A 15,433-nucleotide genomic window follows, 5' to 3' on the forward strand; every position below is an offset into this window, starting at 1 on the left:
GCTTGCGGGTTTTATGAACGGCAGGTGGGAAGTTTATCATCGGGATGAACGATTAGTTGATTTTCAGTAAACTTATTTTATGAAATTGGTCAAAAATTAAATAAGTCAGTTAGACAGTTTTAGATGAAAAAAGTCAACGAGTGCGTTTATTTGAGGTTCTCTCCGTGCGAAAGAAATAACAGGAACTAACGCCTTAGTCTTCAAGCAACTTATTTGGCGGAAATGATAAACTGGTTGCAGGAAATCGAGGCGATCCGCGTCTCTGTTACATATTCAGAATTGCAACATTCTTCAGAATTAAGAAGACAGAGTTTTAAAAGCATCAAAATTGCCAATTTTTTTAAGAAAACTTACCGGGACAGTTTTTAATCCACACTAAACACTGATAATAGTTTAAAATAACATGAAGATTTTTGTCTTATGGATTGTTGCGCCGATGAAGCGCCCTGTTGACGGAGGCAGCATGATCTCTGAAACGTTGGTAAACATCGACCAGACTACACAGCGCAACAACCCAGAAGACAGAAATCTTCATACTCATCGCCCTGATGATGGAGGCAGTATGACCTCTGAAACGTTGGTTAACATCGACCGGACTACACAGCGCAACAACCCAGAAGACAGAAATCTTCATACTCATCGCCCTGATGACGAAGGCAGTATGACCTCTGAAACGTTGGTAAACATCGGCCAGACTACACAGCGCAATAACCCAGAAGACAGAAATCTTCATACTCATTGCCCTGATGATGGAGGCAGTATGACCTCTGAAACGTTGGTAAACATCGACCAGACTGCACAGCGCAATAACCCAGAAGACAGAAATCTTCATACTCATTGCCCTGATGATGGAGGCAGTATGACCTCTGAAACGTTGGTAAACATCGACCAGACTACACAGCGCAACAACCCAGAAGACAGAATCTTCATACTCATCGCCCTGATGACGAAGGCAGTATGACCTCTGAAACGTTGGTAAACATCGACCAGACTACACAGCGCAACAACCCAGAAGACAGAAATCTTCATACTCATTGCCCTGATGATGGAGGCAGTATGACCTCTGAAACGTTGGTAAACATCGGCCAGACTACACAGCGCAACAACCCAGAAGACAGAAATCTTCATGTTTTTAATCGCCCTGATGACGGAGGCAGTATGACCTCTGAAACGTTGGTTAACATCGACCAGACTACACAGCACAACAACCCAGAAGACAGAATCTTCATACTCATCGCCCTGATGACGAAGGCAGTATGACCTCTGAAACGTTGGTAAACATCGACCAGACTACACAGCGCAACAACCCAGAAGACAGAAATCTTCATACTCATTGCCCTGATGATGGAGGCAGTATGACCTCTGAAACGTTGGTTAAAATCGACCAGACTACACAGCGCAACAACCCAGAAGACAGAAATCTTCATACTCATCGCCCTGATGATGGAGGCAGTATGACCTCTGAAACGTTGGTTAACATCGACCAGACTACACAGCGCAACAACCCAGAAGACAGAAATCTTCATACTCATCGCCCTGATGATGGAGGCAGTATGACCTCTGAAACGTTGGTTAACATCGACCAGACTACACAGTGCAACAACCCAGAAGACAGAAATATTCATACTCATCGCCCTGATGATGGAGGCAGTATGACCTCTGAAACGTTGGTAAACATCGGCCAGACTACACAGCGCAACAACCCAGAAGACGGAAATCTTCATACTCACCGCTGTGAGAACCTAAATCATACATTAAAATAATATATTTTTCACTCTGACTAGAATAGGAAAGAAAACCTGAGGTAAGATTTGCTTTGATGTAATATATTTATACTTTATTTATTTATTATTTTACTATGTTTGTATTAATTTTAATCTTTTGTCATGTTTTTATTGTGTTTATTTAATAAAAGTAGTGTTTCAAATCAAAGAACATTGTTTTTAACGATGAAAACTTTTACTTACAGTTGTCGCGAAATGAATTAGGCCTTAAATATGTATATCCCACATTCATGTAACGAATTTGTTACATAACGAAAATGTTCATGGAATGAATTGAATTCATTATGTGGGAGTTGAGTATATTTCAGTATCTCGCTACATATCAAAGAACGTGCAATATTGTAATACTGTATGTATTCATGTAAATACTATTCATATGTTATATTTTAGATTTTGTTTTTAATGTTGTTAGCAAGGTTTTGTAACAAAAGACTAAAAACGTATTAGAAATTGCTAGTAAATAACAAATAAAATATTACTATATAGCAAATATGATGTATTAAATATATATGAATATTAACAATATCGAAGCAACAAACATTTATTAAATTAAGAGTAGCACAGGCCGATAAGATGAGAGGACAAGGGTTAATAATTAGCTTACTATGCAAACTACTGTTAACTGTGTAGAAACTAATTTAAATTCTAAATTTTATGGCTCATTTAATGTTACGTCGCTGCACCTAGATTGCAAAACACAGCGATAGATAATAATTTTCTTGTAAGTAGCTGTTCTTGAGTGATTTTTGCATTCTCTGTCTCCAAAATATTTGTCGTTTTATGTCAAGCGGCATGTCTTATGATCCTTATGTAAATCACTAATTGGGCAATACATTATTGTTTGCAGTACGAAAGAGTAGTAAGATCAAACAGTTTTCCCGTTTTGTCGTATGGGACTACAGTCTGATGGGACAAATGAATGTCTTTGAAGATTTACTCTTTATTTTGTCCTTTAAAATATAAAGTAGATGGAAGATGAAGAAAGAGGAAAAAAAACATTTGATTCTCCTTGAAGCCTAACTTATCATGTCCTTAGAACATATTCCTCTTTCCTTGAAATGACAACCCTCTTAAAGATACGCCCTGTTTGGCACACGAGTGTAAGCTTCACAAACAGTTAATTTCCCCCCTGCCCCCCCCCCCCTCACAGTCCCTGTCTTGTAGACCTATTCGTATTCTGCATCATTTGAGGTAGGCAGTGACAACTAGATGCTTGAAGTAGCAGATTTTGAATCTGAAACTCTACGAAACGGAAATAAAAATTGCCGCTCATTTGAGCTTAAGCTCCATCCAACGGCTTAATCCTCTTATGAACTGGAAACAATTTAAAAAAATATTCGTTTGTATATCTAAGGAGGATAAAGTGGCAGAGAGTGCACTGAAGAGAGGAGTCTCCTTCTAGTTTACATGCACCAGGCAAGCAGAAGCAACGTTAAATCTGCATGTCTATCCTCTTCAGAATCTTGCATGATTCTCATCAGATTAAGCAAATATACATTTATAACTACAAACGATCGTTACCTTATTACTTGTAATGCTTAATCTAATATTAGTAAAATTATAAAACGAAAAGGATAAGACAGGCATGTAGCATGCAAGAAAGAATTTATAAATTCGTATAATAATTTCGCAGTCTAAAATTCTGTAGGAAAGAAACGGCTAAGAAGAGGAATGTTGAAAGAATTTTTTTAAAATTTATGTTAGATAATAGCGTCCTAGTGTATGGATTGGATTTAGCTGACTCGGAATAGAGTCTGATGTTGTGGTCATTTGAATAGGCGTACGGTAATAAATATGCAGGCTGTATAAAAGAGGAAAATTACACAATATATTTTTGTTTCTGTCTCTTAATGTCATTTTATAACATGAATGAATATATTAATCTCTTAACTCTGAATCTCAACACTAGACAGAGCCCGCTTCACATTCAGACCGCGCTGCCTCTGGAAAAGAAACCTCACGTATCTAATTTGATAGCCTTAGAGAATCTTTCTGGATTTGGAGACAAACACTTATTGACCCTTCCGGGAAACGAACCATTTTTTCTACAAGTGATCAGATCCGTCAAAACTGAATGAAAAATCTCAGCGGTCCCACGACAGCAACGCATTTACTGTTCAGCTGTTTCCTCTACCACGTAATCGGTACCGATAAGATAGTCGGAACCTCTGTTCCGCCAATCAGGTTCTTCACATTCACATTCCACACACCACCTACTTCTTGCTCTGTATAATGTAAAGTTGTCCCTCTACACGCCATGAAAGCGCTTGAGGTGGAGAGACGATATATCTCCTACTCATCCTTGTTCTCAGTACTTACTTGATGGGCTGACCATTCGCACCCTTTCACTAGAGGCCGTGGGGAAATAATCCCGGTACCCATTGGATAAGGAGGCTGGGTGGGCTCCAGAGGTATTAAAGTATTAGCATTTAAAAACGCGTGGCCCTAAGGAAAAAATTACCAGTCCTCTATATAAAAAATTGTCCCGCGCCGTAGCCGCGCGGTCTGAGGCATCATGCTTCGGACCGGCGATACAGAAAGCGCTGGTTCGAGTCTCGGGGAAGAAGAAATTTTCTCATGAGCTTTCGACCAGTGTTTGGGACCGGTGCCATCCCAGCATCGTGAGGAAATTGGAGAGCTACAATGAGTAGCGTAATCCTGTCAGGAAAACCAGTAATGGCTGGGGGTTCGTCGTGCTGACCACACGTCACCCTATATCTGGTTGGATGATCGTTCACCTCTGCTTAGGCATGTGAACGTGAGGCCAGCAGCCAGCTAGTCGGCTTTGGCTCTTAGAGGGCTGTTACGCCACGGATGATTATGTAAAAGGTTAAAATTACAAGCCGTAAGGACATATATCATTACAGTATTTGTCTATTAACATAATTAATAACGTTAGTTAATTAAGAACAGTCAGCCAACAAAATTATCCCGAAATTCATCAGCCAGACACAGATTCAATTTTTAAATTTCGTTAATTAGTTTGTTAGTTAGATATTTTTATTATATTTAGAATCACTTTCAGAACAAAAGTATTGTGTTGAATTCGTACAAGACAGTATCGTTGAATGTCTTTATAAAGTAGTTATTCTGTTTTTCTTACTGTTTGGTGTCGTTAGTACACTTCTAGAAACGCAAATGATTGTGAAGTTGGTATACATATGATTTGCTCGTTCATCTTATGATCTTAGACGTTTAGAAGTAAAGGTAGGGAGAATGCATAAAGACTATACAGAAAACGAGGGAGATAAGAAGTTAAATGTAGGAAATCTAGAGAAGAGTAAAGGAACATGTCCCATTACGACGAAGGCTGTAGGATGAGAAGTAAGTAGGGCTGTGTATTTTCCTGAATATTAGGCACTGAGTAGATTTCCCTACTTGAACACTAATCCCTTCAAAGCAGCAGGATGAATGCCTCTGGGAATACATCTATACCAAATAGCGCTTATACTCCGTTGCGTGCTTACCGACTAAATAATACACGGATGATTATATGAGTGATAAGGCCAGGAAAATAGTTAATATAATGTTAAAGTACTTTCTGTTCTAATGATGTTACGTGGTGTTAAATATAAGTCTAGTCCTCTGGTACAGACAACGAGAAAAATTTGAGGTTCTCACGGCTGAATGAAGATGGCTATCTTCTGGGTTGTTCAACCGTATAGTCTGGTAAAAGATTAAAACGTTTCAGAGGTCCTTTCTGCCTCCATTATCAGGGCTACACGGTGCTACAACATAGAGATAGACATCTTCGTAACGAAAAAACAACACTGAAATGGAGAAAATTAACAGGATAAAACTAAAGCAGATTTAGTTTTGTCATTTATATACGCTTTGGAATTATTAATTTATTTTATGAAGCTATAGACTAGAAATACAAAGGCTTCTCAGTGCTTAATGTCAACATTGTCTTTACGTATTACATTCCCTTATAAAAATGAAGGTCTAGTGACTGAAACATGGTGATGTAACAAACCTGTTGCTGAGGAACTGACACTACATAAATTGCAGAAGACAGAGGCATGACAACAATTTTTACTATAAAAAATTGCGTGGTGGGAAGAGAAACCCACAATTTAGATACAAGATTAAAATATATTTATTTATAATTCGTTACACGTAAACTATGTCACACAAAAATTTGATAAACATAAATCTCGTTTTTAAATTGTCTCAGAAATTTGGAAAATGCCTGAGAAGTGTGTGAAAGGAAGTATTCAGAAAATTATTTGGACTATGAGCGCTTACGTAGGCCTAAGTGTGGAATATATAATTTTACATAACCAGGAATTTAATGATTTGTGTAGGTCCCCTATTATTTTTACGATAGTAAAACCTCGGAGTTTACGTTTGCCTGAAAATTTGGATCCGACAGGGAAACAACACTTTTACCCGTATATCGAAGTCAGAGGGCAAAGACATTCAGAAAACGATCATTTAGAAGGCCGGTAATGGGAGATGAGGACTCCATTATTTCATTCTACCACAATTAATCCGCTGAATCAAGCAGCTCAATTAAATAATACTTCAGGATTCAGTTTCTGTCTGAAAGAAACAAAATTCTTCTCTACTACAGAAGTCAATTTGAGGCTGTTTTCGGGAAAAACCTATAAATACATCTGTAAACACAATTAAGCAGCTGAATAAATAGTCAGGTGGTGCATATAGTTACCACTATAATTTAAAGTGTTGTGCCCTAAGATATGTTGTGAGAATGAGGGGGGAAATTATCTCAAAAATTATGTCTAATAGTTGTCTTCGGTATTAAAGGTCTTCTGTTACCAGAGACTTATCTCCACGCCCCTTATACGCTTTTATGGCGCTATTACAGACACTGGACCGAACTTCTCTATGTATTGATTAGCATCCCTGCTTCATATTCCGAAGACCGTGGTTCGAAAACTGACGTGGAGAAAAGTAATCCTGAGTAAAAAGTTTCGTGGTTTTCCACATTAACTTTAAGAAAACGCTGGAACATTACTTTGAAACATGACATCATATTTTTGCTCCAATTTCACATTTATTTTACCATTTAAAGCTAGATAAGCTAAAAACCTGCACAAAATAATCCTCCCAAAACAAAACAATCACGACAAACGTAGCGTAAACTTTATACTTAACAGGAAGCGTTCTTCTTTTCGGAAAGCTAGTTATGTCAAGTATGATATCATGTTGAGGCTAGCCTCAAGTACTTCCCGTGTGCTTCATACATCCCACAGCGACATCAAAGCCGCACACACACACGCATAGTCAGCACAGACTAATTTAATCAACACATTACAACCACATAAATGTATATACGTATATATACAAACATAAAACTTGACCACTGTTGTCTCATGATTAAACTCTGTTTTAACTTTCCAATCAAACCGCCACTACCCCCCTTCCGCGGCCATGTCTCTCTGTATGCCATCCTAACTATTCAAAAGCACAGTGGAAGACTTATCCGCTTCACCCCTTCTTTGAGGGCTGTATTTCCCTCTGAAGGTCCTCAATCCCTTGCCCAGTATAGCCACTTGACGACGCATTCCAAATATTGACTCTCCTTCATAACACAGTCAATTAGCCAGATATAAACCTTCCTACAAGAGTGACATAAGGAACCATAACGATTTACTTCCACCTATATAGGGCACTGGACAGAATACTGAGCCATCTCTCATCCTTCTATACAAATAAAAATTATTTTTCATGAACTTAATTAAATGTTTACTTACGCACTAAATCAAGACTGTAAAAGGTCAGTGGTGAGAAGGTCTATATATCCTAGCTTCTTAAACACCCAGTAAATCGACATACCTTACATAAAACTTATTTATAAGCACCATCAACATTATTTTAATAAAACATATTAGCTGAATAGTGTTTGTAAAATGTGGTGTATTTTCTTTACGGGAAGAATAAATATTCATATTGGCTTTAAATCAGCTTTTCCCACCAAAAGGTTAATGCTCCTACAGTATATAAGCTACAATAATTGAAGAACATATTGCTTTGAAGATGGAGGCAGAATATTCCTTCGAAACGTTTGTATCCATCTGCAACCCAAAAAGGTCATCACCTACACTTTTTTTTTCGAAATCTGTGATTTAAAATAAACTTGATTTAAGTTATATTTTGAACGTCCTACATAACAAGCAAAATAGATCATGGAAAATTTAATCCTTTAAAGTCGACACTCATCAAAATATTTAATAATTTAGGCCACACATCAAGGAAAACATGACTTCATCGTTACTAAAATCATATTGTTGATGACGCTTAAGAAAATAACCGTGTTTACAGTAAGAATTAAACAAATCTCATAAGTACGTAATGCAGACTACTGTTTTTTAAAATATGTGGTGACGTGTTAACACTGGGCTTTTAAATGGTTAAAAGATAAACTATTTATTTCAGTAACATAAAATAAAATGTAATACAGTATGTCCTAAAGTGTTAAATACATTGAAAGGAAATTTATTTTGACATGCCAAGCTGTTGAACATTTATGCTAATCAATCTTTTAAAATATTTTTCTGCACATATTATTTATGCAGGTAACCTTAGAAAAATGTATTTTTACTCTAATACGTCAAACAAGCAACATATTGAAGATGGTTGGAAATCGCTTACTTTTCTCGTTTAAGCGCCACTGTCTTTCCGGTTCAGTGTAGGCAGCAAATATTATTCACGTTTATTTCTTTAGAAAAATACCTAGACATGAACGTGTACGTAATGAAAAACTATACAAAATCAACTAAATACTGCTCTGTGTGTTGAGGAAAGGTTGGAAGTAAAAAGAATCTTTTGCTTGTTTTTACCCTAAAAATTTCCAGGAACCTTATTTGGAAGAAGATTATTTCGACATAGTAGATCAAAAGACGACAAAGTAAATGACAAAATGTATAGGTTCTTTATGATAAAACTCAATTGGGCCGTGTGTGGAAAGATTTCTGAATACACTGCCTTGACTTCCAGCATAAGACTTTTGCAGTCAGGCCTCCTAATTACGCGAGAACCACAAAGAGTGTTTATTTTTCCTCTTTTTATCCTCTCTTCAAACTTACTTCCTTAACTTATTATTAAGACTGTTTTATTAGCATTTTCTAGAAAAATCAACATAGAAGTAAGGCCGAGACGCTGTTATGATTTTTTTGTGAAGGGACTTCCATTTCATCAACTTAACTCTCCACATTGATTCAGAAATCGTTAAAAACTTCTAAGTCTCTTTTTGTTAGAGGAAATTCGCCTTACACACACACACACACACACGTGAGTGCGTGCGTGCGTAACTTGTATAATTTTTTAATATATGATAATAGTCTTGTGAATAAATAAAACTAAAATGAAAAGACACATTTCTTGATAATATTATTCAAATGGCTCTTAGTTTTTATAACAGAGCTTTAGCCCTCATTTCTTATTTATAAGGAAAGATGGTCCACGTGTTAGTGCGTGTCCCCTTATACATTTTGAAGTAAGTGATGGAATTTTATGAGACTTGGTATTAATATCAAGTCACCAGAAGTCACCCAACATGTAAGAACTTTAATTTTCTGTCACAAACAGTTCCACTAACATGCTGAACGTGCAAAAATTTGAGGTGCGAGTTAAAATAATATCAAGTATAATCATAATATTGGGTGTGATATTTATAGAACAAATATGTTACTTTCGATTTGGCTTTCTTTAAGTTAGTGAAACAATAACATGGTTACAGAACGGATTGTATATTGAGTTTTATGTTTGACGGTACGAAAACCGTTATGTCGGGCAAATTTAATAAAACTGGAATTTATTGCAGTGAAAATTACACATGAATACATACCCAAATTCAACAGTCAGTAACTTAAAGTTTCTGCTAGTATCACTCCAGACTGAAGCACTTGAATAATTGTATGACAATTCCGCAGAATTGTTTACTGGCGATTACTGTAATTGTAAAAGAAAGGTACACGTATAAGCCTAAGTAAGAGTATATTTATTACAGACCTCAGCAGTAGTTTCAGAAGAGTGAGCTACGTACTCCGGCCACTTTTACCCTCGGTATTAAAGCCCCCAGAATTCCTTCGATACGAGGATATTCAAATTATACGGTGAGAATAATTTAAAACATAATTGACATATCTCTAATCATATATTCCTATTATAACAGTGTTTGTACAACATCAGATGCTGATATACTGTTGATAAATGACAAAAGCTATTAAGTTATATGCTTAATATTGTAATAATTATGTATATGAACTTAAAATTAATTAGTTAAAAGGAGATAATATCGCATGTTAAACTAATTACATGAGGTATATATTAAAATAAATCATTTTTTTAACATTTAAAGGTAACGAAGGATTATGAGTTCAAGGTACTTTCCTTCCTGTATTGATTTTTAAAATAAGTCGGCCATATGCCTTCTTTTGTTTGTACACTTCCTCTATCATTCTCACTGTTGAAAAACAAAGTAGCTTGATGATTTTGTTGTGGGTTACGATGTAGAGTAAAATCATGGGTATTAACTGCCTAAAATATATTATTTAATAGTGCCAGTGGAATTCTATTGTTAAAAATTATTAAGTAAGTTATTTTGAGATTTGATGAAGATAATGAACTTTTGGATTATAATACTGTGTGGACTACAATTTATCTACCAAAAGAACATCGTCATATTCACCGCCTTGAGAATCCCAAATTTTACAACAAATTAGTTAATAATTTGTAACAATAGAATTTCATTAACATTATAAAATAATATATTTTAAGTATACACCATTAATATTTATAAAAAAACATTGAAATGTTCAATACAAACATTAAGATTATCTGTCATTTTGTAACATACCATTAGGGTTAATAAACATTTTTCACAAGTCATAATTTATCGGTTATCAAATCGAGCTAAAATATTTGTCATAATATTTATCTATGCCACAATAAAACGCCATACAAATTAACGTTGCACATTTAAAACATCTATAAACACTTAAAACACCTTCAATGAATCTTCTTACCTTAATTTCTCAAGTTCATTTGTTATGCGGCGTAGGATGGGAGGTTGAATAATAAACTGAAGGTAAGCGGTTATAAACAATTTGAAGATTCTATTGCAGCATTTGTTTCGAGAAAGTGTCACAACAAAAATTGAAAAACCCTCCCACTGGACCTACAACTGAACCCACATAGTAGCACTGCCCACATGAAGAGACTATGGGAAGAAAGTCTCTTTGAGGGCAGTCGCTTTCCAGGTCAAGATTCGAACCCCGCTCGTCTGGATTAGAAACAGGATTGTTTAAGACAACATCGATGCTTATGAACCTGTGTGCCGCAACATTTTTAATTCGAATGCATTTCCATATATTAACAATAGTTTAAAAGTGTGTTAACACCAATGAGGTCCTTATTAATCTCAGCTGCTGTATTTTTCGTAAATTCATGCTACTTTCCACAAGTTTAGCATTTCTTTATATTTGTTCCTTACTGTGCTTTCACAGATAACAAATCATAATATCACCATTATGTTTTATTCTTGTCATTTATTACGGTTCCTGAAATGCTGTTAATATCTTAAATGTTTGTATGAAAGGTAGTAGAAATTACATTAAAATTAAATTAATAACATGAAAATATTCTATACATACATACACATAGACATAACAAAGACACACGTAATCACAGAAACATACACACAACCACCTCTTAAAAATGTGTGAAATACTATAATTAATTACTGCGACGTTCTGCTGTAACTAATTTCATTTTTGCACAAAGTAGCAAATTCATTTAGATCCCGGACCGTTCTCCGTGGTCCAGTCTAGATATAAACGACGAGGATGAAATTTTCGATTTGATATGGAGAGATCGCTTTCTAAAGGTAAATATATCAACGTTTGTGGTTAGCTCTGATACAGTAATTTCACTAATAAGTTCAACCCAGGAAATGCCTTATATTAGGTAATGCTAGGACAATAATCACGTGAACGACCGCTGGATATTCATTGTGTGTGTATTTCTATTTGTTGTTATGAAAATTAATCAGCAATATTATATAAAGCAGGTGCACAAAATTTACCAACAAATGAAGGACTTACATAAAATGGTCATCCGGTTCCGTAACCAAGCAATATGATTTAGTGACAACACTCTACATAAGCAATGTATGTACGCCTACATATGGACTGGTAAATAGAACTTGAATAATCCTTTATGATTTTTAATGCAAGATTAACCGGTGCCAGGGTAAAGAAGCATAAGTTAAATCCTAAGATTGCAGCTGAGATATGATCGCTGCTTTAGGCTTTATATTTCATATGTAATTTAGCAAAATTATGATTTCATCCCCACATCCATATCTAAATTGTATAAACATATTTGTTTTTGTAAAATTGTTCATTTTTGCCGGTCACATAAATTATAAAACTACAACCTTTCGAGACCTGGATTCTGCGTCCATCTTCAGGAAGGAAATGGGTGGGGGAAAGGACAGAAAGCCTATCTGTTGGGCCTGCTGGTTGACCTAGCCTCAGACCTTATCGAGTCTAAGGCTAGGTCGACCAAATGTATGAAGTCCAAAAGAATAATTTTACGTATTATAATGATTACCGTCAGAAACTTTCAGACTTTGACCACATTTTAATATTGTTTTGTGCACGCTAAATCGTGAGCGAAAAATAACTCACGGGTCGGCCCATGTCGTGATTGTTCTACAGGGTAGGCAACCTCTATGACCGGAGGTAATTGTTGCGCGATAATCGGACCAGAAGCCTCAGTATTTTAACAAATTTCTGTGCAATAATGGAAATACATTCCTAAAGGGTTTAAAATGTAGTGTTTTATATCACAGCTAGGTGCAATGAAAAAGTGTCAAAAACAAATTAAGGTACTTTATCAACCGCCCTGGTCATTGTTGTAATTTATTATTGCGTAACAATGATCTCGGACTCCAAGCGGAACCATGACCTCAGATCATATCAGTTCAAGAATGATCTTCAATAAAAATAAACAACACATCTCCATTACAAAGTTCAGTCAGTTAATAACAAGGGGAAAAAATACATTTTTATTATGGGAGTAGGGTTATTTTCATGATACAGAATTTGATATTCCCTCTTAGGTTAGTATCTGCCTACAAGTTTATACTGCTTTATCATAATTTTTATTTTTTTGCCAGCATTAATATCATAATTATTGAAACTATAATACTTGTATCATTAACATTAAACACATTCGTGTCTAGAAACCACTTGTGGACGACAACGGAATCTTCTGTCACTGCTACGTATTGCTACTGGCCGCTTTAATCTAGGCAATGGGCTGAGCGTGTTCCCCACTAACCCGTTACAAACCACAGTCAAGTGGCCACAAGCGACTACGTACAACAGCGACGTATTTGAACACCATAATAACCAGCAATGTATTGTATGATTGTAAGTTTCAGTCTACAGAGAGCCGACCATTGTGGATTTCTGAACCTCAAATAGCACAACGACTGTAATGGCAACTTTATATTCACTCGTCTTGGAAACAAGAAATGCGTAATTTTGCTGAATTACGATAATGTAACCATTACGTATTTAGCGTGGTAAATATCTCGACCTTATGGAATAAGACCGAGTAATGGCTCTATAACAAATAGATATCACTCAATATGATTTGGTAAAAAAAAAATATACATAAATTCAGAAGGCAAACACGTGGCATCATATAAATTACTAATCAGTTAACATGTGGTTTAATTGTTCCCAAATTTATTAAATCTGACGCTCTCTTGATGTACATGTAAAACCTCTAGGCCGTTAACCTTTAAATTTGATTTTAAAAGTTTGATTTAAGGTTCTCATAGTGATGAGTCCGTATGATAAGGCAAAAAGCACCTCTGAAACAAGGGTAAACTTATGTCAGACCACACGGCGCGGTAACCCAGAAGACAGCCATCTTCAACTTAAACGTAATTTTTTTAAATTTCGTAAACAGTTAATAATGAACCATAATGAGTTGTGCGAAGTACGTGTTTTATTAAATCATATTTTTGTTCGCTGACTATAGATATTTTACAGGTACTGAAAGTTCCCAGGCAACGACCGTTCACCTTTCTGGTATAAGTGTTTGAAGCCGTAGCTCATCTAAATAATATTTAAAAATTCAGAACTTACCTCAAAGAAAACGAAACACCTTTACAAAGATCAATTCGTTTATACTGTTTAAGGAAAATATTGTTATTTACTCTGAGAGTCATTTTAAATCCTTAATACACTCTGTGGCGAAAATTGTGTCTTATTGATTATTAGAATAGGTGATATATAAACAGTCCATGACGAGATACCAACTACAATGAAGTCCAATATACCAAGAGGATGTGTTCAGAAGTGTATTACATGAAACATATTATAGTGATTTGTTAGTAAGAAAGATCACAAATCTGATAAAATTGCAATGACCAAGTCTCTATTCCCGTGATTTAGAATTAATTAAAATATATTTTTTCCTCACGCTGCGTCTCCGTCTTTTGTTTTAACAGGCAGAAGAGTACTGTTTTTATCATTAAGTACAAAACGTGCTGCCGATGTAAAAATTGTGATTACAGCGTAATAATGAAGAGATTTATAAGTAAGTTATCAGGGTGGAAGGAGAAATGAAGAGGGGTCAAATTTTAACTGGAAGACTCCAGCATCTGCTTTTGTTAGGCTGGGAATGGGTGAAAGTGGGTGGGGTAGCTCTAGTCTCCATAACTGGTATTAAAGGGGAGATGTAGGATGGGGGTTGGTGTGAAGAAGCAAGCAGGACACGTTTTACAGCATCCTCCCACTATCAAACCCTTCCATAATTGTAATCCAGGCACGTAATGAAAAATTACATCGTCAAGGATCCGTGTCACTTAAAAGTAAAAAAAAAGAAAGAAAGAAAGACTGTTAGAGTTGGGGGGGGGGGGGGCTTGGTGCTCTTTTCCATCCAGAATATTGTACAGTATAGACGACTGATAAAAGGCGTTTTACAGCATCAAACCTTCACTTTTAACCCGTGGTCCTTTACTTAGTTTTCTGTTCACTAGCCCAAAGCTTTTCATTCATATCGATTAATCGTTTATGCACTAGCATTAATACTAAAGGGGCTATTTAGACAATCTTAACTGAACGTCTTCCAGGTTGCGTACGTAATTCCTATCAATGGTTTTATTATACGACATTGTATCATGTGCCAAGAAAATGTAGAGTTGGATGAAGCGTTTATTTGATAAAACATTAACAAGGATAAAAATGAAGATTTCCGTCTTCTGGGTTGTTGCGCTGCGTAGTCTGGTCGATGTTAACCAACGTTTCAGAGGGCATACTGCCTCCGTCATCTTCAAAAATTCTTCCGATGAATAAATAACAGAAAGTTCGGTTTTTAATAGAAGAGCATCAAGGGTCAGGGCGCGAGCCCGCCTGGAGCCGCCGCCGGTGCAGATCTTGGTGGTAGTAGCAGGGCCCTGATGACGGAGGCAGTGTGACCTCTGAAACGTTGGTTAACATCGACCAGACTACACAGCGCAACAACCCAGAAGACGGAAATCTTCATACTCACCGCTGTGAAAATCTCAAATGTTACAAAGGATAAAAATGTTTATAATTTTTACTTCTTATTACGTCGAGGGACGTAAAATATGCCAAAATTGTTTCTTCCACGTACCTCTT

General features: G+C 36.1%; 1 protein-coding gene across 1 annotated transcript in view; it reads right to left on the reverse strand.

Moving 5' to 3' along the window:
* Window positions 1-15,433, reverse strand: part of dve (SATB1_N and homeodomain domain-containing protein dve) — a 192,681-nt gene that overhangs the window by 147,403 nt on the left and 29,845 nt on the right. The window lies entirely within an intron of this gene.

This window comes from Zootermopsis nevadensis, unplaced genomic scaffold, assembly GCF_977971745.1.
Source record: "Zootermopsis nevadensis isolate Lab colony 2312 unplaced genomic scaffold, Znev_1.0 Znev_ptg000020l, whole genome shotgun sequence".
Taxonomy (NCBI): domain Eukaryota; kingdom Metazoa; phylum Arthropoda; class Insecta; order Blattodea; family Termopsidae; genus Zootermopsis; species Zootermopsis nevadensis.